Genomic DNA, 26,690 nt, shown 5'->3' with positions numbered 1-26,690 from the left:
ACAGCGCAAAGAAGTCTTGGCACGCATTTAGAACAAACGGAGCACAGGATAATGCCCAGTGATTTTTATTCCTATGCGTGGCATCCTGGGGGAGGGGGAGGCTTCCAGCTCCAAGTTTGGGATCCCTTTTTGGACGCTGGGCCAAGCAGGAGGGCGACGGCCGGTGACCTTGGCGAGGCAGTGGGAGAAAAGAAGTGCCTTCGAGCATGTGCAGACGGCCTCTTCTTCCCACCCAGGGAAGCAGCAGCAACTGTCCCTTGGAGGAAGGGAGAGAGAGCAAAGCAAGCAGGCGGGCTTCCCCACAGCCTGGGATACCCTCCCCCCAAACATGAGTGGGGCACCCGAGCTATCTTTGAGAGCAGCGGCTGGCTTCTCCCCCCCCCTCCACCACCTTGGCTATCCTGGCTGCCCTCCCACCCCCCTGCAGCCGCCGTCTGGCTCCAAGCGGGGAGGGGAATCAGAGGCCAGCCCCCCCCAACCCTTCCGCCCCATCTGGCAGAAGAGGCCAAGCCAGAGGCTGCGCCGTGCCTCGGTTCGCTCCTTCCTCCCTCCCTCCCCTCTTTCCCTCCCCTCCGCCCTTCTCGCGCCTTCCCTCCCCCTTGGCTTCCCTCCTCTCTCTCTCCCTCTCCCCCCCCCCTTCCCGTCCCTGCTTCTAATTCCTTCCACTCGCTCAAAGCCTCATTCAGCCGCCGCCGTCGCCAGCGGAGTGGAATCGGCAGCAGCGGCAGCAGCGGCAGCAGCAGGAGGAGGAGGAGGAGGAGAAGGAGAGGATGCCCGCGCTGCTGCCGCCGCTCCTGCGCCGCTAGTTGGGGCTGGGACTGGTCCAGAGAGGAGCACCGGCCGGACGCCCAGGTAAGGCGCTCGTCCATCCTGCGCTGGCCGGCTGTCGGGGCGATGCTCTCTGCTGCTTGGGCCGGAGGGGGGGGGTTGAGAAGGGGGAGTCAAGGTTTGGGGAAGTCTGGGGACCGCCTTGGGACAGGGGTCTTTTTTTTGGGGGGGGGGTTGGAAGAGACACAGAGCCCCCCCCCGGGGGGGGGAGCAGAGAAATCCGGTCTGCATCAGGCACAGGCTCAACGCATCTCCCCCTCCCCCTTCCCCCCCAAAAAGGGCAAGAAGCCAACCCGGGGTGTGGGGGGGGGGGTTCAGAGCGCGCGCCCCTTTCCCCCGGGGTAGCCCAGCTGGCAGCGTCGGGGGGCAGCGGTCTGGCCGGCGTCGGTCGCGGCCGCCTGGCTCGGGAGGGGATGCCCGGGGCGCGCGTGGCTGCAGGGCGCCTTCTGGCCGCCGGCGACGGGGCTGGAGGGCTCCGCTGGCTTCGGGGCGCCTGGCCGGAGCGCGCTCGCTGGGGGGCTCGTGCGTTTGGGAGATGTTCTTTTGGAGCTCCGGCGGGGAGTCAGCGCCCAGCCCTAGATGGTTTCCCGGCGTTGGGGGGCACCGGGGGGCGATTAAGAACCAGAGGATCCAAAGACCCCCACCCACCCCCCAAAAAAGAGAGAGAGAAGGAGAGTAAGAAAGGGGGTTCCCTTTCTCCCCACTGTGTTTCCTTCGGAGGCAGGAGCGAGAGCGAGCGAGCGAGCGAGCGAGACTTTTCTGACGGTTTTGGCTGCAGGCTGCAGCAGGCAGCGGCGTCCCCCAAGCGCCCCTCGGAGCACCTTGTCTCTTTGGCGTGGCTCGGCTGCAAACCCCAGATGCTGCTGGCGGGCTGATCTGGAGATAATCTCTGCCTGGTCAGGAGGGCGACCGAGGTTGCCACTCCGGCTGCCCAAGGGTCACTTGTCGAAATAGATATGGAGATATACATACATATATTAAAAACCCAGCTTCCCCTTGGAATCCTCCCCAGAGCCCATCTTGCAATCTGACATCACCGGGCCCACAACTTTACCTTTTTGGAGAGATGCCCGCTCATCATCAGCGCCTTTAAATATTCATTTGGCCCGGAGAGAGCCACAGGGAAGCCAGTTGGCATCGACTCGGGATCGGGGTGGTGAATGGAGAGGAGGAGGGCAGATTCTCGGCTTTTTTTTTTTTAATTTTCTGCACGGCGGTGGCTAAAAAGGGCGCTGCGTGGTACGGCGCTGAACCCGGCAAGGACAAAGGAATTCCTTTCACCGAGGCAGATGCAGAAAGAGAAAATAATCGTCCCTAATTGGGGAGGGGGGGGGGGAGAGAGAGAAGAGACCCGGTGGCTCTTTCTCCATCGCCCCATTCCCAGGGCTTCAAACTCCACTGGAAAAAACTGGCTTCCTGTTGATTCATTTGAGTGGCACAGCCATGAATTTCATAGGCCATTGATCCTCTGATAAGAAGTCAAATAATTTTAATGGCTTAATAATGAAACGGTAGCCGAATGGGGCCAGGATGCAGGGATTGCAGGCAGATTCCTTATGGCCCCATTGGGTGATCTCTCTCTCTCTCTCTCTCTCTCTCTCTCTCTTATTTTCTATTTCTTTGGTGGGAAGCACTTTCCTTAGTGTTGGAAAACACAGTGCCTATTGGGAGTCTGTCTGAAGCCTCTCCAGAGCGGTCCCTCCTGGTTCGCCGATGGAATAAGTTTTGGGGAGGGAGTCCTGACCCCCAAGATGTGCCTGGATGTTGGGGTTTCAGATGCAAAAGGGATGGTGGATCCCCCCCTCCCTGAATGAGGGGTGGTGGGTGGTGCAAGCGCATAATGTTGTCTCATGTGTCAGGGTTCCCGAGACCAGCATCAGCAGAATCCCTACTCTTGCAAAGAGCAGGAGGTTAGGGAAGTGCCATGTAGATGAATTGGGGGGGGGGGGGTGCCTGGCTGTAGCTGTTGTTGTTTTTTTCTCTCTCTTACAAGAACCCAAACAAACCACACATGCAAACCAAGAAAAGTGCTTTGGCAGGATTTCAGAAATGGGCCCCATCTCAGCCTAGGAAATGCAAGTTTTTTTGTAGTTTGAAAGTGGGTTTTTTTTCTGGGTTGAGAACAAAGAAGCAAAGACGGGAATCAACTGCAACTCAGTGCCACAAGCTCCCAAACCAAAACAGACCTCGGGGGGGGGGGGGGGAGAAGTAAAGCAAAACATGATTAATGTCTCCCACTTGCAGTTGTACATGGGAGGATTTCTATTTAACACTCCCCCTCCCCACACCCCACAATCCCAATCATGCAACCGAAGGAATAGGTTGATGGGAACATGCTATTTTAAGGGTTCTCATCAGTTTGTGACTTTGCAGGAATGTACAAAGTTTGCACATTTGGAGGGGTGAGTTCATTCGCATGGGAGCTGTTACAATCAGCAGTAAGGGGAGGCAGGAAAAGAAATTGCATTCACAATTATGGTGAGTGATTTCTCACTGGTGGCCTGACAAAACAAAATTATTTTCTGTTGCAGAATTAAATAGGGGGACGGGACAGCTACCAAATGACTCCCAGGAATGGAGGTTCATCTGAATTTTTTTGATACCCCCCCAATCAATCATGTCTTTGTACATGGACAATTAACACATCCTTTTAATCAACTAGAAGGGATGTCCCCCCTTGTTGTTTTACTTTAAACATTTTGTGGTTCAGACACAGAATCTTTTAAACAAATTAATTAAACTGGGATTTTTTTCTTTAATTGTACAAGAAGACAGTTCTACTTTTTGTATGACAAGGATCTTTCAGGGGATAGATCAGCAAGATTTTGTCAAAAAGGAAGGAAGGAAGGAAGGAAGGAAGGAAGGAAGGAAGGAAGGAAGGAAGGAAGGAAGGAAGGAAGGAAGGAAGCAGCCCCCTGGCATTAGCATTGTTAAAACTCATGAAATTAATTTGGTATGGAGCAGTGGATTAAACATTCTACTTGTGAAAAAGGAATTTGTGACTTCCCCCAAACCAGTCTTCTTCAATAGACATGAAGCCAGCTGCAGTGGACTCTTTTGCAACACAGATATGCCTGACCAGACTTTTATACAATAGAGTGTACACAGGCTACTGTGCTTTAAAAATAACTCTTTTTTTTTGTCTTCCCTGGATATTTCTTTTTTTCTCTTGACTCACAACTGCACATAAGTGGATGACTTTTGAGGATGTCCTCGGCTCTTGAACTGGGCCAATTAAGATTTTAGATGAGTCCGTGGGTAAAACTCCCGGCGACTTAACTGATGCCAGGGTGTCATCTGTATTAAAACTCTCTTGGAGCAAAATGCATTTAAATATATGACGTCAAACCAAGGCGAGGATAGTTCCTTAAGTTCTAGCTAAGATGGTGGTCCTGTGTGTATTAACTGAAGAGGAAGCCCCATGGAGCTCTGTGGCAGTTTTCTTTGGAGACATGCCTGAGACTAGACTGTAAGTGAGAAAGGAGAAATCTAGAAAAACACAGGCTTTCGGCTAGCATGAGAGAATGGCGTCTCGGTTAAGATACAGTCTCCCGAAAGAAATGTTTTAGTAGCAAGAAAGCACCAAGCCCTTAGCAAATGCCCAGCTTTTATGGCACTTACACTGTTTCTGAATTCGTATATGATTGTTATTGTTGGTAAAGGGCCTTGTGTGTATTGGCAGTAGATATTTGGTGCCTCGGGCGATATTAGGATGAAATCTGTAGCCCTCTAAATTTAGTAATCATGCTTCTCCAGGAGCTGACACTGGTGGACACTAGAGGGCACTAGAGCTCTTTTTGAAGTTGCTTCTCCGGGCCCATCTGCTTTGTAGGCCACTGTGAAAAGCTGTTTTGTTACCACCGGCATCGCTGACCCTCTCAGGGGAGACCGAATTCAATCTTGCTCTGGTTCGGCTGACGCTCAAGCAGTTTGTCAGGATTAACATCTTTTCGAGCCAGTCTTTCTTGCATTACCTTCAGCGTCACATTATCACCTTGGAGTTCTCGGGGAACTTTGGGGATTCTGTATGCCGAGGCGGTCCGAGGAGGGAGCGGATGGATGAAGCTGCCTCTTGCTGAATCAGACCCTCAGACAGGTCATGGCTCAGGGGCAGAGTGTCTGCTTTGCTGTCAGAAGGTCTCCGGTTCAGTCCCCGGCACCTTCAGGTAAAAGGGCCAGGGGGCAGGGGACCTGGAATTCCAGTGAACCCCGGAGAGCTGCTGCCAGTCAGAGCAGACAATACTGACCTTGATCGTCGAGTGGTCAGACTCAGAAGTCAGCTTCCAGTGTGTGAGCACTGTGCACTCTGACAGAGAACAGATCTGCCACTGAGCCATGGGATGAACAATTTAGGATGCTGCGAGGCCAGACTCAACATTCTGCAGCTGTACAGACAAGAACATAAGAACAGACCAGAACAGGATCAAGACATCCTGTCCATCTCTATGTGGCACTCAGTCACCCAAACCCAAACGCCATCAGGGGGTCCACCCTGGAGCTCCAGAAATGCTCCTACTGTTTCCCCCCATCCCGAGCACAATAATAGAGAGCATCACTGCCCCAGACCTAGTGTTCCATTCATGTGTCGTGGCTAAGAGCTACTCAGGGACCTCTGCCCCATATTTTGATCCAGTTCTTAGAGGGGTGTATGTGTTCGTTCTTCAGGGTCATTTGGGTGAGAATATTTTGACTGTCGGGGCTTGTCTTTTGGGACCATACACATTCCATGTCGTTTTAAGGCTAGGGCATGCCAATTATGAAGCTCCTTGATTGATGCTTAGTCAGACCATTGGTCCTTCATTCATTCATTCATTCATTCATTCATTCATTCATTCATTCATTCATTCATTCATTCATTGAGTTTCCAACCACCTGCAGCCCTTTAACAAGACATGAGACCTTCTCCTCTGCAAAGCCATCTACCCTGAGCTATGGCTTCCTCCCCTTGCAGGTTGCATTGTCCCCACCATAGCCTTTTGGGGTAGTCAAAGAGGATATTTCCTGGTTTTGCAAGAGCAGAACGACTGGGAGGAACTTGTGCTGCCAAGTAAGGAGTGCCCAAATCCTTGCCATGCTTTGGCCTTCTGAGCTGAGTGTTGTAGTACTGTCATTTTTTTTTAAAGAAAAAGGTCATAGTATAGAATACATTAAACTCCATGACATATCTCGCTACAGCTGCAAAATTCAAATTCCCAATCCAAACCAAGTTCAATATTTTTAACTGTTTCTTTCAGATTCTTAGTGTTACTGTTCCCCAAAGTAATGAAAAGAGACTCAATCAATACAAACCTATTTTGTCTGTATCTATGGCCTTCCCAGAACTTCCCATACTCAGATATTTCTCCCTTTGGTATGATATACCATATTTTGCATCACTATTCCTTGGTATCTGTTGCTTTCTCCACTTCCCCTGCTTCAGCTATTAACATTCTGGCGGTGATAAACAAGTTTCCCATTAAATATATCTTATTAACTGAAATCCCTTTGGGCCTAATGTTCAAAAGAACTACACTGAGGTATTTTTTCAATGTATTTCTGTATTTGCGAAATTTCTCTCACAGACTTCAATCCCCTATTCCCGGAGATATTTATGATCAGGAAATGCCATCCAATATGAATAATTGATCCCAGATGTCCTTGATAGCTCTATCATATATTTGTTGTGGAAGATGTTTTTCCCACCTTCAACTGTTGTTGTTTTGACCCAACCGCCATCCCGCTTATGATGTGATTTTAACCATTTCTCTTAGGGTTAAATCTCTCAGGGGAAGGGGAGATGGTGAAAGTTTCATGGATTTGACTGGAGAACTTTTTCTGCCTGTAGCTCATTGGGCCAGATTAGACCTCATTCAGAATGTTACAAGCTCTTTCCCAGGTTAACTGGTGTGTCAGGTAATTTATATGCCCAGCGCAAAGGATTCTGGGAAGTTTACAGGCATGCACTATACTGAGAGCTGGCTTGAAATGCTGGCAGGGGCTCATGGGAATTGTAGTCCATGGACATCTGGAGGACCACAGGTTGACCACCCCTGCTCTAGACAATGGGGAGCATTCCACTGGCGGGTAAAAATGGCTGCTTTGGAAGGGGGACTCTATGGCATTGTACTTCCCCTATGGCTGAGGTCCTTCCCATTTCCAAGCTACAGCTTTGTCAGGTTTCAGCATCTCCAAATCTCCATGTACGTATGTTCCAACCCAGAGCTAGCAGCCCTAATTCCAGGGGGTGAACCTGAGACCTTCTGCATGCAAAACAGATTTTCTTACTCAGAGCCAGTCCCACAACTACTTCATCCCCAAGTTCCACTTGTACTTCGAACATGTCCTAGAATATTCTAACATTTTTTCATGGCTGCTGCTTTCAGGAGAAGATTGTATAGGACTGGGAAGGTGCAATGGCTTTGTGGCAGCGTGCCTGAATTGCATCCAGAAGGTGATGACCACTGAGAAAGCTCTTCTTCATCTGCCTGGGATTCCAGAAAGTTGTTGCCAGGCTGGGTCATCAGAGGAAAGTAGGGGCCGAGAAGACACATTCATAGATTCACAGGCATGTGGGAGCTGGACTTTTCCTCAGTAATGTTCTCATCGATTGACCCCTGAGCAGATTCTGCTTCCTGGAACACAGTTTTCATGGTTTTAGGGTTTTTTTCTTCCTTTAAACAATATTTCCTTTTGTTTTATTCTGTGAGTCAGCTTGAGTGGATTTCTGAAGAAGCAGCACATCCACTTCCTAAGAAAATTAATAAAATGAACCGGAAGAGAGAAGAAATAAAGAAAGGATCCCTGAGGAAAGATGCCAATAACATTTCATTTGACTGGCCCCTATGGGAAAAAGGAGGAGGGGAATGAGCTAAAGTGACCACAGATGGATTGGTGATGGGGATTACCAACCTCCAGATGGGGCCTGGAGATCTCCCAGAATTACAGCTCATCTGTGGGCAACAGAGGTCAGAATCCCCAGAGACAATGGCTGCTTTGGAGGGTGGGCTGCATGCCCTTATACCCCATGGGGGGTCTGCCCCTTCTGCAAACTCGCCCTTCCCCAGGCTGTATCCCCAAATCTCCAGGAAACTCTAAACCCAGAGCTGGCCCCTCTAATCAGATAAATACTTGAACCAGGACCTTAGCCTTTGAAAACTGCCGTCTTGAGTAAATCCTGATTTCTGTTGCCTCACGTTCTCCCGGCGTCTTTCAGGATCTGCACAAGGGTTGATCAAAGCGCTTAATTGTATTGGATGGAAACCTGAGCTGCAGTAGCAGAAATCAATGCCTATGGATTATATAGGAGCAAGTGTTAAGTAACCCAGCAGAAAGAGAAAATACAGAGTTGTCAAAAAAAAAAAAGAGAGAAAGAAAAAAGTTTAACTATTCAAGGAAAGGAGGCCGTCGATGGTCCTGCGGCCTCATAACCGTTTAGTAAGAAAACGGAAAAAACAAGCCATGTAGAACATCTGACCTGGCGAAGTTTTGTTTGGGTTGGCTGAGGCGATGTTTGACTTCTCATGTTATATTTGTGGTGCGGTTGTTGCTGAGATGCCGAATTGTGTGGCGCCTGAGCTGCGTGTGGGTGTTGTGTGCTTTCAGCGGTTCCCACATGGGACAGGCTGGTTTTAGATGCGTCAGCAGAACTACGCATTGTCGGTGCTTTCGTATAGCCCTGCCTCCTGTGATCCCAACAAGAATGATTCACAAAATGCATATAACCGTTCCCAGACAGGGAGAAAATCTGCAGAGAACCAATCTTGCTTTCCAGCCTCCCCCTGTCCAAACTTGTAATGTACACCCCTCCACCATTCCATCCCTTACTTAAAATGTCATGACTTATGAAAGGAAAATACATTTATTTCCAATGTGATATAAGTGGACCATATTATGATATTAGGCCTGTAGCTCAGGCCAGACTCTACCCTAACTTTCAAGATTAGGGCTGCCACCCTCCAGGAAGGTCTCATGTAGGTCTCCCAGAATGACAACTCACCTTCACACTACCAAGATCTGTTCCCCTTATGGCCAAACTGGGGCTCTCCAGAATCCCTACCATGCTGGTAAAGACTCATGGGAATTGTAGTCCATGGACATCTGGAGAGCTGCAGTTTGGCCACCCCTGCCTGGAGAAAACAGCTGCTTTGGAGGGTGGGTTTTTAGTGTTATATCCCACTGAGATTCCTTCTCTCACCAAACAGACCCTCCTCCCCCAAATCTCCAAGGATTTTCCAGCCTTGAATTGGCTACCCTGTTCTCATGCCCTGCTGATGTGTCTCAGTACCCCACCATTCATGGCTTTGATGATAGGCCCCTGCTCTGTGAAGTTGACCATCTTAGGGAAGGAACAAATGGACAGTAGCAGCATCAACAGGGGACGAATGAAGGCTGCCAACAGGATTGAGAAATACCTGGAGATTTGAGGTTGGAGCCCGGGGAAGGAGGGGTTTGAGGAGGGAGCAGGACCTTAGTGAGTTATAATGCCATAATGTCCATCCCTGCAATGTGAACCACCATTGCAGAAGAAGCGTCAGCAGAGAGGAAAAGTTCACAGAACATTTTGCACCACCTCTGATATGATGTTGTTTGCTGGGATGTTGCATCAATGGACTTGTAATATCTCATTGTGGAAATAATTTGCAATTGGAATCCCTTGTTTGGCCAAGGCAGCATCGTTGTGACTGACCGCTTATGTACAATGGTTGTGCAATAGCCAAAAATGTGTAAGGGAAGCTACAGTCAGCTGTTTGAGCATGTCAGAGACTTGAGTTGCAAATTGGCTACTGCTTCTTTTGTTTTTGGTGTTCGCTGTAAAGTTCTTAGGTGGCTCTGGAGAAGGTTCTTAATCTCACCCAGTCCATTCAAAGTGTGCTTCTACCATACAGGCTTACTGAAATGATTTCAGCAAGAGATTGTCTATAGAGTGCTTTGTACATTTGAATCTGCAATGTAGATGTGAAGTATTATGTGTGAATGATGCCCTGGTTTTTGTTCTGGTACTCATTCCCATCGCAGACAGCTCTTTAAAATCAGGGTATGTTTTGCATTTCAGGAACTTAAACTTTCCCATATTGCATATGCACTGGGACAGATACAAATCGAACCACTCGTTTGGTGGTTATAGTAACTAGATGCAAATCTCTGCGTTCTTCCCGTCTTCCCCCGTGATTCATGCTAAATTGTTTCTGAGCACGCTCCCACCCATACCTGCATACCCACAAATATAATCTGAATTTGTTCCACAGAAGCAGGATTCGAAATAAATTGCGTAGTGGTTCTGAAATAAATTGCCTACATTATAATTTCAAATATGATTTTAAGTGTTCTATTTCACAGGGAATACATGAGTTAGGGAGGGAGCTTAAGTGGGTCTCCTCAGAAGTAATTCCTATGATATTCAGTGGGGATCACTTCTGGGGAAGTGTCCTTACAATTTCAGTGTCAGTATTTTGGGGGCCTGAGTGGGGGAGAGTTCCTCTAGAGAAAACGGCTGCTCTGAAGGGTGGACTCTACTGAGATCCCTCCCCACCTGAAATCTCACTCACTCCTGGCTCCACCCATGAAGTCTCCAGGTATTTCCCAACCCAGAGCTGGCAGCCCTATGTGAGCATAAAGTAGAGGAAGGGAAATGATGTTGACCAACCTGACTTCCTTGGAGGAAGGAAGAGAAAGAATGTTTCCCCCCCCCCAAAAAAAAGGGGACATTTCTCATTGCCATTTCAAATGAATATGTTATCAAGGTGTCTGGACTGGGCCAGGACCACAGAGAGACATTTCTAAATCCAGATATAATGTGAATGATATGTAGCTCAAAAGGTCCTTGAGGACCTAGATCTAGAAGCCTGAATTGCTCAAACCTGAGTCTGGCAAGGAGAAGGTAATGCTCTGTTAACCTGTCTAAGGCAAACATATAGGTTTGTGGTAGTAGATATCAGCGTGTCCATAGGCTTCGCCCTAGGAGAACCAGGACTCCAACCATAGCAGACCATCCAGCCATCACCTCTGTTGCCACAAAGGCCAGCAGGAGCCAACTGGAACACACAAGCTGTCATCATGTTGCCGTGTGACCTCATTTCCAGCAAAAGATATAAGTGATGTCATGCAGTCTGACATGCCTGAGACACTATGGTTTAACCATAGATTTAACCACATTTATCACAATTCTATTCACCGAATTCAGTAAAACCATGGAGCTTTGGTGAATTTTACATTGTCTTCCTCAACGTCATGGTGTCTCTTTTGCTTCCTTGTTAAAGATGATGTCATGTACTGGTGTGAATCCCGTGCATTTGTCCCTTCCCCCAAATCCTCGCAGGGGAGCCAAGTGAAAGGCTGGTATTCCTAGCTCAGCATACTAATTTGGAATAGTATTGTAACTTTAGTTCGGCTTAGTTTCATTTTGGTATCTAACTGGCTGTCTAGCTTGAATGATACAATCACTGAGAGGTGCTTTCTGTTTTCACATGATACATTTGTTGACATGTTGATTTGGTAGCTTGCCAAAAAATGCCTGTATTATTTTAAATGTTGGCTCTATTCTCAGTGAAAAGAGCGGGGAGTTTGGAGGGATGGCTTTTAGCATCTACTAGCCATGAAGTTCTGATTTTAAGTCATCTGAAAGAATGGCGACTAGCTGATCATCTATATGTCCATGGTTGTTATTCAAATGCTGTCATCTAGAACTTCCTTTAGAGCGTTAATAGTGACTGATGAGCTATGAAACCTCAGAAGCTCTGAGAGAAGGGACAGGTTGAAAACATGCTTGCATGGAAAGGGTGCAAAATCAGACATGCACATTATTGTCACCAATGAGCAACACACATGGCAAGTATGCACACAATACATTGAATCACCAACTGGGCCTGTGGACTAGACTTTATTTATTCTTCAACGTGATTTTGTGTTGACTACAAATGATTCGTTCCCCACCACTGGGATTACAGTTGATCGTTGCTGTTACAGCTGATCTCTAGATGACCAAGATCAGTTCCCCTGGAGAAAATGGCTTCTTGGGAGGGTGGGTGTGATGTCATTGTAGCCTGACGAGGCCCCTCCCCTCTCTAAACTCTTCCAAAGGCTCCACCCCTTCCACAGGCTCCACCCCCAAAATATGCAGGTATTCCCCCCCTCCCTCTCAAATTTTCTCCCTTCTCCCACAAGCTTTCTGTTCATGATTTCAGGGTGGCTGTTTATTCAGGTTCCATCTCTCTCTTTGGCCCATCTCACTGGGTTATTGTAGGACTACTTAGTTTAAAATGGGTAGGAGAGGACCCAGAAATTTTCAGTAAAATGTAGTGACAGACGGGGGTGGGGGAGCCCCTTTTTTTGAAATCTGGATAATTTCTCCTCTGTTTTTCTATAGAAACATCTTAAAATATATATAAAGTTGTTCATATCTCTATTGAAATACTTTGTACAATTTGCAAGTACTTTGACTCCACCACCTTGGGAACTTAATGTATCGTATATACTTGTATGCCTGGAAACTCCAGTTATAATAGATCTCACTTGCCATTAAGCACAAGAGAAGATAACTTTACAGAGATGAAACGACAGGCTGCAGGATCAAGGCGTTTGTGAATCAAAACCAGCAGCAGCTTCTTTCTCACCGATACTCCAATCTGAATCAGAATTTTTCTAGTTAATTTAATCAGAACTATCTGAGTTAATAACATGACTAGCCCTCTTGTATTTCTGGTTAATTGAATTTTTGCACCAAGGTGAAGTAAAAAAAAAAAATCTGATTCGGTATTTTTGGGAAACGGCATTGGACAATAATATTGCCACAATGTCTTCTCGGCTTTTCATGCCCAAATGGACTCTGGAAATTGCATTCAACATGCCGTCTGCATACTCTTTCGTGTGAGGAATGGCACTGATAAAAGTTTAATTTCCCAATCAAATTGGACAAGAAATTGAGCTGGGCTGGAATAATCAACATGATCACACACACACACACACACACAAAATGCCAGGGCTGACACTAACAGAAGCTGGTTTTCATGCCCTTGACACTTAAAAAAAAAGCTCACCCTGTTTTGCCGTAGTTTGAAAAGGGCATTCTCTGTTGTTATCACAGAATCTGTCTAACTATCAGATTTATTGAGACGGAAAGGCTTTTAAAATGAGCATTATTTGTCAAGCAGGATGGATGGCTGTTTTTAAATGGCTTGATTTTGCGTTTAAGTTCTCTTGATCTTGAATGACTTTCTTGTTGTCACCCACCCCGGATTCCATCTGTTAGGGAGAGAGGCTGGCCTGTATGTACTTACGTAGCTCTGTGTTGCAGGCATTTGCATCTGACGGGTCCCAATCCAGAAATGTATCTATGGGTAGTCAAACAAATTAAAACTTCTGCTTTGGGAAACAGAAGACGGTGATGGAAGCAGCTGTGCAACCCTCAGTGGATAGGCTCGGGAGCTGCATCAGCTGAAATGCTTGAAGGAAGGACTGTCAAGGACTACTAGCCACAGAAATGAGAAAGAACTCACCTCTGGATCTCAGTGATCCAGACAAAAATCATGGGGAAGCCTTGAATTCTGTGAACAGTTAGTTAACCCATCAGGACAACTAGTGAGCTGCTGTACAAAGCAAGATGCTAGACTAGATGGACCACTAGTCCGATCTAATAGGGCTCTTCTTATGGATTTGCAGGAAGCTTAGAGAGTGGACTTGAATTATTGTAATTTCCCCTCTTTGTTGCTATAAGGAGGGCAAAAAGAGAAGGCGGGAGAGCTACAGTTGCCATCCGTTTGCTCAGACCAAGAAAGGATATCTCACTCCGGCTATAAACTGTTAGCAGTGGGGAGGGTATTTACCTCAAGGTCATTATGGTTACCAGTTCTGGACTGGGAAGTTCCTGGGGATTTGGGGGCACAACCTGGAGGGGTGGACCTCTTGGGGAAGGGAGAGACCTCAGCAAGGTAGAAATTGGAGTCCACCCTCCAAAGCAGTCATTTTCTCTGTAGTCTGGAACTCAGCTGTAATTCAGCAAATTAAACACCAGTAGATCCAGGAGCAGCCAGGGGGGAGAGGACTAACACTGCACGTTTAAGGAGCAAAACATTGGGTGCCACCTTCTTATCACCTATTTTCCCATTTCAAGGTGTCAACTACAGAAGAACGGTATCTTTGCATCAGTGATGGTGGGACATGCAAGATCTGTAGGGTGCATGATTCAAAAGTATATGAAGAATATCCTGAAGGGGGCAGGGTGTATCTAGCATATTTAGATCAGGAACATCCTGGTATTTTTCAAATAATCCCCTCTTGTGTCCTGATTGGCTTAACTGAAGACTCCATGTTTGCCTTCAGGTGAAGAACATTTATTTGAATGATTGATTGATTGATTGATTGATTGATTGATTGATTGATTGATTGATTGACTGTCCCTTCCAAACCCAGCTGGCTTGTGCCGGTTTTCCAAAATCACTGATAAAACAATAAGATAACAATCCCCGGCAGCATAAATCGATCTATTCCGTTCTACTCACCAGCCTACTCCCTATACATACGGCTAGCTGTCCTTGGGAAGGACATCTCCTGCCCTAGATGATCGGGCATCTAGAGGGCCTCTAGGGGAGGGACCCAGATCTTCCATAGCTTGGCCTCAACAAATGCCTGGTGGAAGAGCTTCACCTTGCAGGCCCTCCGGAACTGCAGTAGCTTCATCAGGGCCCTCAGTTCTACTGGGAGCTCATTCCATGAGGTCAGGGCTGGGACTGAAAAATCCCTGGCCCTGGTTGAGGCCAGGCTCACCTCCTGTGGGCTGGGAACCACCAGCAGATTCAAACCTGCAGAGCAAAGAACCCTCTGGGGGGAATAAGGAGACAGGGGGTCCCTTAGGTATGCAGGGCCCAGACCCTAGATGGCCTTGAAGGTAACTACCAAAACCTTGAACTTGATCTGGAGCACAATTGACAACCAGTTAGTCAGACTACTAGGAATCTCTCTCTCTCTTCTCTCTTCTTTATGAAGTTTTCTAATATCAATAAACCTTTATTCTTTAAGCTCTGGTGCTCTCTTCCTTTGCATATTTAAACTCTGCTGATAATAGCCGAGCTCTGCTACACCATATGACTGACACAAGAGTTCTGGTGAATGATTACTATATTGCGATGAATGTGAATGGCAAGCCACCCTGGGAGCCATTCCAGATGATTCAGAGACCTATTTGGCATGTCTGCGTGTAGCCTGTTTAGCATGTCTGAGGTACTTTAGCATATTTTGACTTGGAATCCATACAACAACTCCGTTAGGCAGGTTCATGATATTAATACTGACTTGTACATGGGCATGGGATACAACGGGGGGGGGGGGAGGGTCTAAGGCCATCTAGTGAGTTAATGATATAGGTTTGCCAGCTCTGGGTTGGTAAATACCTGGAGATTTAGGAATGGACCCTAGGAAGGGCGGGGGGGGGACCCCAGAAGGGTACAGTGTCATAGAAACTTCCCTCCAAGGCAGCCATTGAGTTCATGTGAATTGATCTCAATTGTCTGGGGATCACTTTTAATAGCGGGAGATCTCTGGGCTTCTCCTGGAGGCTGGCAGCCCTATTGTGATGCCACCTTGGGCTTTCCTGATTTGTGTTGCACTCTCTTAGCCTGTGCAAATCCAACAGCTAGTTCTGCACCCCCCATAACAAATGTCGATGTCTATCTTACCACCCAAATCAGCCCCACTGAATTCAATTGGGGAGGGGAGGGACTTTAATGGGGTAAAATAAGGCGTGGCTGGGTTCTGGGTCCTGTGTTCCTCCAGAAAAATGGAGCTGTAGAGTAACAGAGCATTTGAAAGTATGTACTTATTAGTTTCCTTTGTGGATAAGGCACAGATCCAGACTCGTTACTGAAGTGGAGTACAAAAGGTTAAACATAGTTACAAAGAAAGCATATTGCAAGCCCCTATTGCTGGCTCAAGCAGACTATATGCTTCAATGCAGACTATACTTCAATGGATGAAGAAAGCAGAGAACCTAATGGAGTCTGATTCAGAGCAAATATACTGATAAACTCTTCTGGAAGAAACAGGAAGTGGGCAGGAGTCCAGCTTAAACAAAGAGTTCTTCCAGGCACGTGCTGGGATTTTTCTACTGCAACCTCAGTGTGACCATTAAGTGCATAAGTGAGCACATAGATGCAGCTCAGCTGCTTAAACAGCTTAACAACATCCCTTCATGGCTGATTGCAATGCCAACAATGCCACACAGCCATTTCCCCCAGGTGAACTGATCTCTGTCACCTGGAGGTCATTTGTAATTCCAGGAGACCTCCAGCCTCCACTTGGAGGTTGGCAACCTGCCCTGAATAGTTGGCTAGACAAAAGGAGATTGAACGAATGGAACAAAATCCCTCAACAAGCTTCACAGATTTGAATCAAAGCCTTCCTCTAGCTTAGTGTAGAACTTTAGCTGCCTCATTATTCTTGTTCTTCCCCAAATTCTCTGTTCCTACGCCACCCCTGCCCAGGAGATGGCCTTTAATGAGGGAAATGTCATCAAAAATGATGAATTGGAGGAGACCTGGGTCTGATTTCAAACATCCATAGCATATTAAACTGAGAACGTTCAGGTGATTTGGAAGATTTAAGAAGCAATGAAATCTGGTGGGTGGAGTCCGGAAGACTCAATTGACGTAGAGTAAGGTTCCAGGCATCTTGGTTATAATTAAGGTGACCAGATTATAACATTGGTAAAGCAGGATACCATTGACTGGGGGGGGGGGGTCTTGATTAAAAATTTGGTCTATATGGAGCAACAAAAATTTTCATACAATGCATAGAAAGCAAAAAATAGTATTGTAATATATATATTTTTAATTTCAACATAAGTACAATTTGCCAGGTGCCCCCAGATGTCCCTCCAAAAGTGGGACAATCTGGTCACCTTAATTATAAGGCTGCTTCTGCAGGAAACTAGCCCTTTGTCAAAATGCGGGGACTGGTTGTTTCTTCCTTTCTGCAGCGTCCCTTCATATTTTCCGTGCCGGTTTGTTTGCTTCTGCTGATCTCAGCACCTTTATACCCGTCAAACTCATGCAGGCACACATACCAAAATTAGTGAAGTTTCTTTGTGCAGGACACCTGGGGCCTTCTATCTATGTATTTCAGCAGGGAACAGAAATTGAAGTTGCAGGAGCCCTGCTCCCAGTCACAGGATATAAATGTTGCAACAGACAATGGGAAAGGCCTTTGGAAATGTAAACCAAGTCTGGCTGTAGACAGCATACATGAAATCATTGGGCTCTTTCCACCTGCATGCATTGAGCTCCAAATGGATACCACCAGGCCAGATTTGTCAGATTATGATGCCATTAGCAAAATGAAAGAGGGGTTGTGTGTGCTGAGTGCACAGTCATTGGGATGCCTTCAGAAGCATTGGTTTTGTATCTGGGTAGGATCCCACCCAGCTTTCCTGCTGGTGAAAAATGAAGGAAGGGTCCCCATTGACCACCAATATGGATTATACCGAGGATGAGTTTTAGTTTACCAGATTGCCTGCTATCGGCAATCTGGCACCAGATTCTGGTCCCCAGGGCTACTCTTTCTGCCAGCAGAAGCAAGAAAAGAAAAGAAAAAAAAGGAAGTTATTTGTTTGCCTTGTTGCACATGTTTTTGACAATCCTTTTCTACAGGCTTTCTCACAAGTGCAAAAGGAGCAAGGAGATCTGTCCTACACACTGATATTAATCATAGTTAGAGTGGTTTCCTGACAGCTAGGGTGGTTTCTCAGTGGAACAGGCTTCCTTGGGAGATGGTGGGTTCTCTATCTTTGGAGATTTTTAAACAGAGGCTGGATAGCCATCTGACGGAAAGGCTGATTCCATGAAGGTTCAAGCAGGTTACAGTGGATGAGCGATAAGTTTGTGGATGGTGCAGGAGGCTGGATTAGATGACCCAGGAGGACCCTTCCAACTCTATTATTCTATGCTTCTATTATTCTATGTAGCTGGGGAAAACCACAGGCGGGGTACACTGACAACGGTCCTTACTTTCTGACTGCTCCCCACCAGTAACGCATTCTTGAAAGTCAACTAGCATTAACTTCCCGAGGAAGGTGCTCAGGGCTGCAGCTTGAGCAATGACCGGTCAGAAGTCGGTGAACTTGCAGACCCCTCCACGGCGCGTGTGCTCCAAAGTGAGTTTAAAGGGTGTCTGCCAGAATGTAGCCTTAATTAGTGCTGCAGAAAACAGGTGCACTGAAATGCTGCCGGTTGTGAAGTTGCCTGTCACATGGCATTTCCAGCTAATTAACTTGTGCACACACCTAGCTATAATATCTATTGTATTTTCCTTTTGATGAGTGCAGTTCACTTGAGCAGAAAGAGGGAAGCGCTGGGGAGTTGTGAAGACTCCGGGTGAAGCTCAAGGTGCGGAGGTGTTGGTGGTTAACCTCAAGTGTGACTGATACACAGCACTAGGGGCTATTACCAGAGAAGGAGGTGGAGGGGGAATTGATTAGCAATAACACACTTCATTAACGCTCCACTTTCTCAATCATTGTAATTGTGACTCTTCTATTTCATTTAAAAAAAAACAGAAAAGGGAGAAAAAAAAAACAAGTGGGAAAGATTTTGTTTCAATCCAATCAATCTAATGTGTTCAAATTTACATAATTTCTTCTTCATCACATTGATAAAACAGCAGGATAATATTTTTTTTAACAAAAAATTACATTGTCTGCATAGTCTAAATTGAGAAGCGCACCAGGTTCATGCCTGACATTAGGCATAATGGGATGATATGGAATCTCCTTTTCTTCCCTTGACGGAATTCTTTGAAAATGTTTAGCTGGATCCAGGGTTTCGTGAAGCAGAACGAGAGGGAAGATACCATGATTGCCTGTCATGGGGAGTCTGCTCCCACGATCCTGTTGTCTCTTCATATAATGTCATCACCCCGCCTTGGAGCATAGGTAGAACATTTAAAATGGGCGACCTGGTGGAGTGTGTGTTGGTCAGGTGACAGGGCAACCCTCCTGCTTCTGTTCTGTCTCTTTTTCGCCTTTTCATTTGTATAAATCAATTAAAAAAAATGAAAATATCCCAAATATCAATTCTCTTTGTTCGGCTATCCATGTTAGGGTCAAACAAGTTCTTAAGATGATTCACGGTGGATTCCTGCTAACGTATTGTAAAAGAAAAGGAAAGAAATCTTTAGAATGTCTGTCCGGGACTAAAGTGTTACATGGGTGGATCAGCATAATCCACCTCTGAGCCACCCCTCTACACTGTAGATAATCTCAAATCCAAGGAAAGGCCAAGAGGTGTCTTCCGGAGCTGTGAATTAGCAAAGATATACTTAGGAACATGTCATGTTCACTGATTCCCCCCCCCAGCTTCTCAAACAAAGATGGGTAAGAAAGAATCCTTGCTGTGCCTTACGAATGGTTGCTCAGAGAGCCATAGATGCTGACCACAGCCCAAGTTGATAAAATCCAATCAATACATACTTTGGATTTGAATCTAGTGAACAGAGGGTGCAGCAGAGATAACAGAAACAGTTGTTTCTACCTCTCTTCCTACAGGAGGCCCCCCTTCCCCAATTCCACTCTTGTGGGTCAGAGGACTCTCTCTAGCTTGGGACTCTGCCTGGTAGAGAACAAAGATCCTTTTCCACTGCTGTTTAGTCCTCTCAACATCTCTGAATGAGACTGGGACCTCAGCCGCCTTGAGGCGAGCTTCACCACTGAGCCTGGATTCAACTTCTGGGCCTATAAAAAAGACATCTGAGAAACCTTCCTCACCACTCTGCACCACCTTGTCCCTTGCTAGATGGCTCAAAATGGGGAGCTGGTTCCCCCACGCTGCTGTGGTTTCCCAATATGGCACTCACAAGCTTTATACATTTTGTTCCATCAGTTTTGGGGGTGGGGGGGTTGAAAGAATTGAAATCTCTTCCGGGCATCTAGCTGTCATGAATGCACAGCGGACTTAGAAGTGGGCATTTACCATTCTTGACAGCGTAATGGAGGATGAAGGGAATGGTTGGGGAATGCAGTCAGTTCTTCAAATACCATTTAGGGGACAAGAATAAGATTTGTTTTGTTGTGGATGTTCCGTTTTAGAGAGCAATCCTCTCTCTTACTCCAGTTCAGAATGAAGGCAGTTGCAAAGTTAGATATTCATCGAAGGGCCCTGCAGGATGTGTGGAACTGAATTAAAAACTGATCTATTCTTTTACAGTTGGGAAGTAACCATTTACAAAGGTAATTTTCCTTATGAGGAAAATGTGCTGGAGAATTTTAGAATCTTTTGCGAGATTTATTTTTAAAAGCACCTACAAGTTGACAAAGGAAAAGGCAGTTCGGTGGAGTAGCTAGAGAGCTGGAATTTGGCCAACTGTTGACCAGGAAGTAGGAAGGACAGTGGCTTGGTGGTAAAGTATCTGCTTGATCTAGGGCCGCCAGTTCCAGATTGAGAGATATCTGGAGACTTTAAGGGTAGAGCCAGGAGTGGGTAGGATATGGCATGGGGAGTGACTTCAACGGAGTCCATCATCCCAAGCAGCCATTTCTCTTCTGGGGAAACTGATCTCTGTCACCTGGGGATGAGCTGTAAATCCAGGGGATCTCAGGCATCCCTAGCTTGGCATAGACCATTTACACACTGGGAACTTCATTGCCACAGCTTCCGTGCAGGAGCACAAATTGGATGGATGAGTTGCGGGTTGTGGGTGCAGGAAGAGGTGGGGCAACTTGCCATGAACGAAACTCCAGTCTGCAGCCTGGCATGAAACCTCCAGTGCATAAACGGTCATATAGAAGTCCCCAGTATCTCCCATTAAAGGGATCAGATGATATCTGATATGAAAGACCCCTTCCTCAGACCCTGGAGAGCCCCTGCCAGTCTGTGTGGGCGATACTGACTTTGATGGACCAAGGGTCGGATTCAGTATAACACAGCTTCATGACCTCATGAGTTCATATGTAGGCTCAAGTCCCTAACCTCTGCGTATACATAAGGCTCACGGGCTCTCTGCCATAACCCCCTACCTCATAGGGTTGTTCTGAAAGAGTAATGGAAATTTTAGTGAGGACTGGGACCACCATAAGGGGAAACAGGTAAAAGTTTTCCAAAAGGGAAAGGGCAGTCACTTGGAGCAAGGTGTGGGATGGAGGAAAAGGAACAAGAGAACAAGTGTCCCAGAGAAATATGAGAATCCTCCCCTCTTGAAGTAGTATTGGTGAGGAAAGTTTATATATTGATTGAAAATAACCAGCCCAATATATTTCTTAAGCATACAAGAAGAGCCGCACTGCATTAGACCAGTGGTCCATCTAAGCCAGCATCCTGTTTCACACAGTAGTCAACCTCTGGAGGGCCAGCAACAGGGAAGAGAGGCTCTGGGATTCGGAGAACTAGTGCTCCTGAATGTGGAGGTTCCCCTGAGTCACTGCGCATGGACAGAGTTCATTTTAATCCATGGATCATTCTTTCCTCCTCTCCATTTTAAGAACAGCTAAATTTCCGTGGCTGAAACAAAGTCACGTCGCGCATCTTGAGGAAGTGGAGTGAGGAGAATGCTGTCATGAGGGAGATCTCGAAACCCGCTTGCCAAGGAAGTGGGTGTTCAAAGTGTTTTTGGTGCACCAGCGACAAATCAGCTTCTACATTCAACCATGCAGAGTGCTTCTCATTGTGTAAGCACGGGAACGAAGGGGGTGTAGCTAGGTTTTAAAAGGATTATCTCTGAAAACTCTCTGCTTACTGCTGTTATTGATAATCGTCACTGAAGGGTGTCAGGAAAAAAATCCATTTTCCGCAGGCTGTTTAGTTTTGCAGAATTATAGCTCGGTTTCCTCACATTGTGCAATCAGCTTGCCAATCTTCTGTTTTGTCTCTGAACTCTGGTCTGTACCTGGAGCCACATATGCAGAGTGACATCGGTCTGGGGGCGGGAGGAGAAGAGGCAGGCCCTTCTGTAACTTCTGGCCATACAGTTCATCCCGGTGTATGACTCTGCTGCTGAAGGGGAAACCTTAAGGCTAGTTGCTAAATGCTGGGCATTAGGATTAACAATATGAGGCTGGCAGACAATAGAGATCTGGACCTGTGAGTCCATTCTGCATACAATGGTTAATGCACTTTCAATGCACTTTCAAAGTAGATTTTCCTGTTCTGCACAGGAAAATTCCGTTGCAAAAGCACATTGAAAGTGCATTATCCTACAGGAGCGGAATGAGCCCTGGTGAACTTTGACAAGCCCTGACGTCTCAGTTAAAGAAGCCCTGTGAAATATTCACTGTTGTGTTTGTGGGAACAAAGACTGATCAGAACATCCTTTCAATCCATTTCATCTCAGAATACATGAATCAGGCTTTTATTAGAAGTTCGGAATCTTTTTCTAGACATGGATGCAGTACTTTCTCCCGGAACATCCTTTTCACCATTGTTGGCTTTGCAACCTGCAGCGGCCATGTGTTGATCCCCAATTCCCCAAATTAATAAAGTGCAGTCCTACTCTAACAAACATTACAGGTCCCTCCACAGACCTCTCTCTCAGAAAAAAAAATGTAGAGACTGGGAAATGCAAATTAAGAATACAATTCAGTGGGTAATGATAGAAAACAGATCCCTCTTCCTCTCCCTCCCTCTCCCTCCCTCCCTCTCCCTCTCCCTCTCCCTCTCCCTCTCCCTCTCCCTCTCCCTCTCCCCCTCCCTCTTTTTTAAAGAGTGTTGACAGTTTCCTTTTAGGATTAGCTTTCAGTTCTAAAAAGGGAAGCATGCAAGCTGGAAAACCCCAAGCAGGCTCCTGATAAAAAACATTGATTCTTTCTTTACCCTGTCTCAATTCAGGAAACATACCGATCTCCGACATTTAATGGGTTTTCAGGGAGCTGTTGGTTTTAAATCAGAGGAGGATCGTAGCAATGGCGGTGCCTACTCTGGAGGAAAAACAAAATGTCATGTAACTAAACGAAGTGCTGCAGCCCTTTGTAAGACGATTCAGACGTGTTCCTCCAATGTAATTAGGTCTTCTATAAATGGCAGCGGGAGGACAAGCCATGTTCTTCCTTCCCTCCCTGCTGAGCAGTACAGACCGAGGGGTTGTTTCGTGTCCTCAAAACAAGTGACGGAGGCAGCAGCTGACTACAGCTTTGGCATCTGGGACATCTCCCCCCCCCCATATATATATATATATATATATATATATACTTTCTCTGTTCACTGCAGGGACTTGAGGCTCACAAGATAATTATCTCTCTGATTCACTATGCTTCGGTGGAGGCAGGTCAAGCGGCAATGTGAGATTTGCATCCAATCTGTTTGTGGCAGTGGTCCATTTTGAAAACAAATTGGGGAGGGGGGAACTGAGAAAAGATTCTGCACAGTCCATAATAATTCAGTTTGGTCCAAGCAATATTACCGGCCACTTTGGTCTCCGTGGGTCGTTTTCTTCGACGTGGCGAGGCCTGGCTCGTGGGAAAGCTGAGGGGAATGAAAGAAATGCAGAACCAGTGAGAGGAATAATAAGGACAACAATGAAAAGTAGTTTTGAGCGGAGACCCCACGTCTTTTGTCATGAATATTTTAGCCAGTGCTGAAACGTGCGTCCCCACTGTTAGCACTTTTGAAGCAGCATTTGTGAAAATTTCTTGATTGGGACTATTTGAACTCACTCTCAGTTGCTCTCACTTGCCCTCAGTTGCCATTACTGCATAGCTAAATCTCTGTCGTGCTTGCTGGGTAATCCCAGTCTGACCTGTATTATTTATGCATCTAAATCTAGGAATAAGACAGGAGAATCTTTGTGGATAACATGAAAAGCATTGGGGGGGGGGGAATTCTGGATATTAATGCCATCCAAACACATCAAGGGAAATTGCGACCTCATCAAAATGGCTAAAGTTTGTGTTTTGAAATTGGGAAATGTTTCCTGCACCTGCATCAGCAACAAGCCTTCAAAGTCAATCACATGCTGCAAAACAAGATCATCCACTTTTTAGTGTTCCACAGATCAGCACATGAATCCAGACTGTAACATGTTATAGGCAGAAGACAGAAGGAACACAGTGACCATCTTTTGTAGCAGTTTTCTTCCCACATACCATCAATGCATCCAAACATATAATGGAATATTAAAAAAAGGAGAAGAATATCCTCCATATTTTCAGAATTTGGATTTCAGTGTTGCTATGTGATCCCGAAATTTGACCTTTGTGGGGAGTGGGAAGTGAAATTTGACATCGAAACTCACATGGGTATCCTTTGGGTAGAAATATCGACGCAAAATCCTTTGGGATGAAAACGGTGACCTTGTGGCCATTTCAGCATCGAATTGGGAACCTTTGCCCATAGCTCCTCGGAGAAAAGAAGGCAGGAATCAAGGTTCAAGGCAGCAGCTTATAGAAACGCTGCCTTTTTCAGAGTTTTCTTTTTCTGCACGTTATATCCCTTTGTGTTGTAACCATTTCAGTGTTCAAGCGGGATGAATGTTGTATCCATTTACCAAATGCCCACCTATCGTTATGGCTTGCTACATGAGTTGTTGCTATTATCCTGTCGATGGGCAGTTTGGTATAGAGGTAAATGTTGGACCAGAACTTGGGAGACTAAGAGACAAATGCCCACTGAGCCTTGTTCACTGGCCGTGTCTCGTTCATCACACTTCACAGAGTTGTCATGAGGGTGGAAGACAGGAAAGCAGAGAATCATACATACCGTATTTGCCGGCGTATAAGACGACTGGGCGTATAAGACGACCCCCCAACATTTCCACTCAAAATATAGAGTTTGTTACATTACATTACAGTACCTGTCATTGTCACCATTGTACGGCCGCAGCACAACCGCAGCGCCTCCGGCCCACCCCTGCATCTCCCTGTGACCGGCACTAGCTCTGCTTAGACAAGGGGCGGGCCGGAGCGCCGCTGCTTCCCGCAGAGCAGAACAGGCCGGTCACGTCAAAAAGGTTGGCACCCCTGTCTCATTGCTGATGCTCACCACAGCCACGCTGATGACCCACCGTGGCCACGCTGGATACCGCGCGATTCTGGATGGAATGTAGAATGAGGTGGGCGGGCATCGGGAAGCCATTATGGGCAGCTATGTCTATCCCAAATGAAGTGCACCCGGCGTATAAGACGACTCCCCCACTTGGAGGCATGTTTTTCAGGGAGCGAAAGTAGTCTTATACGCCAGCAAATACTTACTTTAGACGAGTGCCTACCTCAAGTCATAACTTGGACCTTCCAAAAGGAGTAATTTAACCCTTCTGCGGGTTGAGATACTTCTGAAACTAAATTGGAAGAAAACTCCCCATAGCGCTTCCATTTGCAAACAGTTGCACCTTCCTCCTAAGAAAGAAGGGAAGGGAAAAAAACTGCAACAAGCTCAAACCAAATACTCATCTTTGTAGAAAGAGAAGGATTCTCAGCCCCTTGAGTATCTCGGCTGTGGCAGCTGCCAGGAAGGTTAATGAAGAAGATCTGAATTATTTATGCAGGAATATTAAAGAGGTATTAAACCCGAGGAGATGTCAGAAGAATGTCTATTGCTGAATGATCAAGATAAAGCCTTTCCAACACTTTCTATTATGTGCTGTGTAATTACAAAAACCTGAGCTGATCCTGAGGCATGAAAATTTTCATGTAGTTATGAAGTTTCATGTAGATAAAGCCCTATTGTGCACTGTATCTTCAAAGCCAATCCACTAGATGGGAGAAGAACCTGAGATCTTATCTTCTAAGTCAAAGAGTTTCAAAGGCTCAATAGACCCTGTAGGACAAGTTGTGGCCCGACTTCTTAGAAGTGAAGAATATCTCATTTGTTACAACATTCAGTCGGGTGTCTATTTCAGCTCCCCATCTGCAATATTTTGGGTGTAACAAATCTTCTGTTGGGCCATCTTTGAAATCAGTGGACCTTAGGATGGACTGTGTTGGAATGTGGCATTGTTGGGTGGGGGCAGTGGGAAGAGGGAACTCTGCCTCTCTTGCAGTAGTGCTCGCGGATGCTTATGGAAGAGGTGGTTGGCTCTGGCCCAGTTTTTATTGTCTTATTGACTAGATGGAGTAAGGTGTTTGTTGCTGGGGACTCCTGAATCATGGCTGAGATATCGTATGATTAATATAAATCAAAAAATTGGTGGAATGGTGTTATAACAACGTCTGCTATAATCTTGGTTTGGCAACCCCAGAATTCAGTGGAGGGAGAAGAAGAAATGGACTGACTGAACTGAGATGTTAATTCACTGCAGTGTGACACATAGCACAAGTGGAACTCTAGGAGATACCCCTTTTCTGACAATAGTGTATTATCAAAGGATGCCAGGTTGGTGGATCACAGGTCTTACTGGTTGGATTTAAATTCGCTGAACAATTATCAGAGGATGAATTCATTGCGTTGAATCTGGCCAATGTTTTTGTTTTATCTCTCCCCATTTCTTCTTTCCAATACTGTTTGACCCATGTACCTTTGTCCTGTGATACCTAAATGGATTTTCTGGGGTGGTCCTTTTTTCACCAGCAGAAAAGCTGGTTCTCACCAACACAATGATTTAGACCAGGGGTAATCAAACTGTGGCCCTCCAAACAACTGCGGCCCTCCAACAAACACTGACAGGGGCTCATGGGAATTGTAGTCCATTGGCATCTGGAGGACGGTAGTTTGACTACCCCTGATTTGGACCACTGTCTTTAATTCACTTGAAATGTGGTTTGGGATTCCAGTCCAAGGGAAATGGCAGATAAAGTGTCCTGTTGACTTCAGTGGAACTTAAACACGGTGAATTTTATCTTGATCCAGCTGTGCATAAGTAGCTTCTGAAGAGGCATTTGAACAACTGTTTCAAAAGGGAGGAGAGAAACACTGGACTTCTTTTGTAAATTCTGGGCCTGAGACCTTCTAGTTGTGAACTAACCATCTCTTTTCACAGGATCA

At 46.2% G+C, this 26,690-nt stretch overlaps 1 protein-coding gene across 2 annotated transcripts in view; it reads left to right on the top strand.

The window, feature by feature from the left end:
* The first annotated feature begins 617 nt into the window (after positions 1–617).
* The window catches only part of CDH11 (cadherin 11), a 98,089-nt gene continuing 72,016 nt past the window's right edge, over positions 618–26,690 (top strand). Inside the window, exon 1 of one of the 2 annotated variants that reach the window (XM_077310864.1) lies at positions 618–852. The gene's annotated coding sequence lies outside the window, so the exon portion shown is untranslated. The remainder of the gene's footprint in view (positions 853–26,690) is intronic. The other variant, XM_077310863.1, reaches the window with a different exon arrangement.

This window comes from Paroedura picta, chromosome 14 (genome assembly GCF_049243985.1).
Source record: "Paroedura picta isolate Pp20150507F chromosome 14, Ppicta_v3.0, whole genome shotgun sequence".
In the NCBI taxonomy this organism is placed as follows: Eukaryota; Metazoa; Chordata; class Lepidosauria; order Squamata; family Gekkonidae; genus Paroedura; species Paroedura picta.
This window is presented reverse-complemented; position numbering and strand designations above follow the sequence as displayed.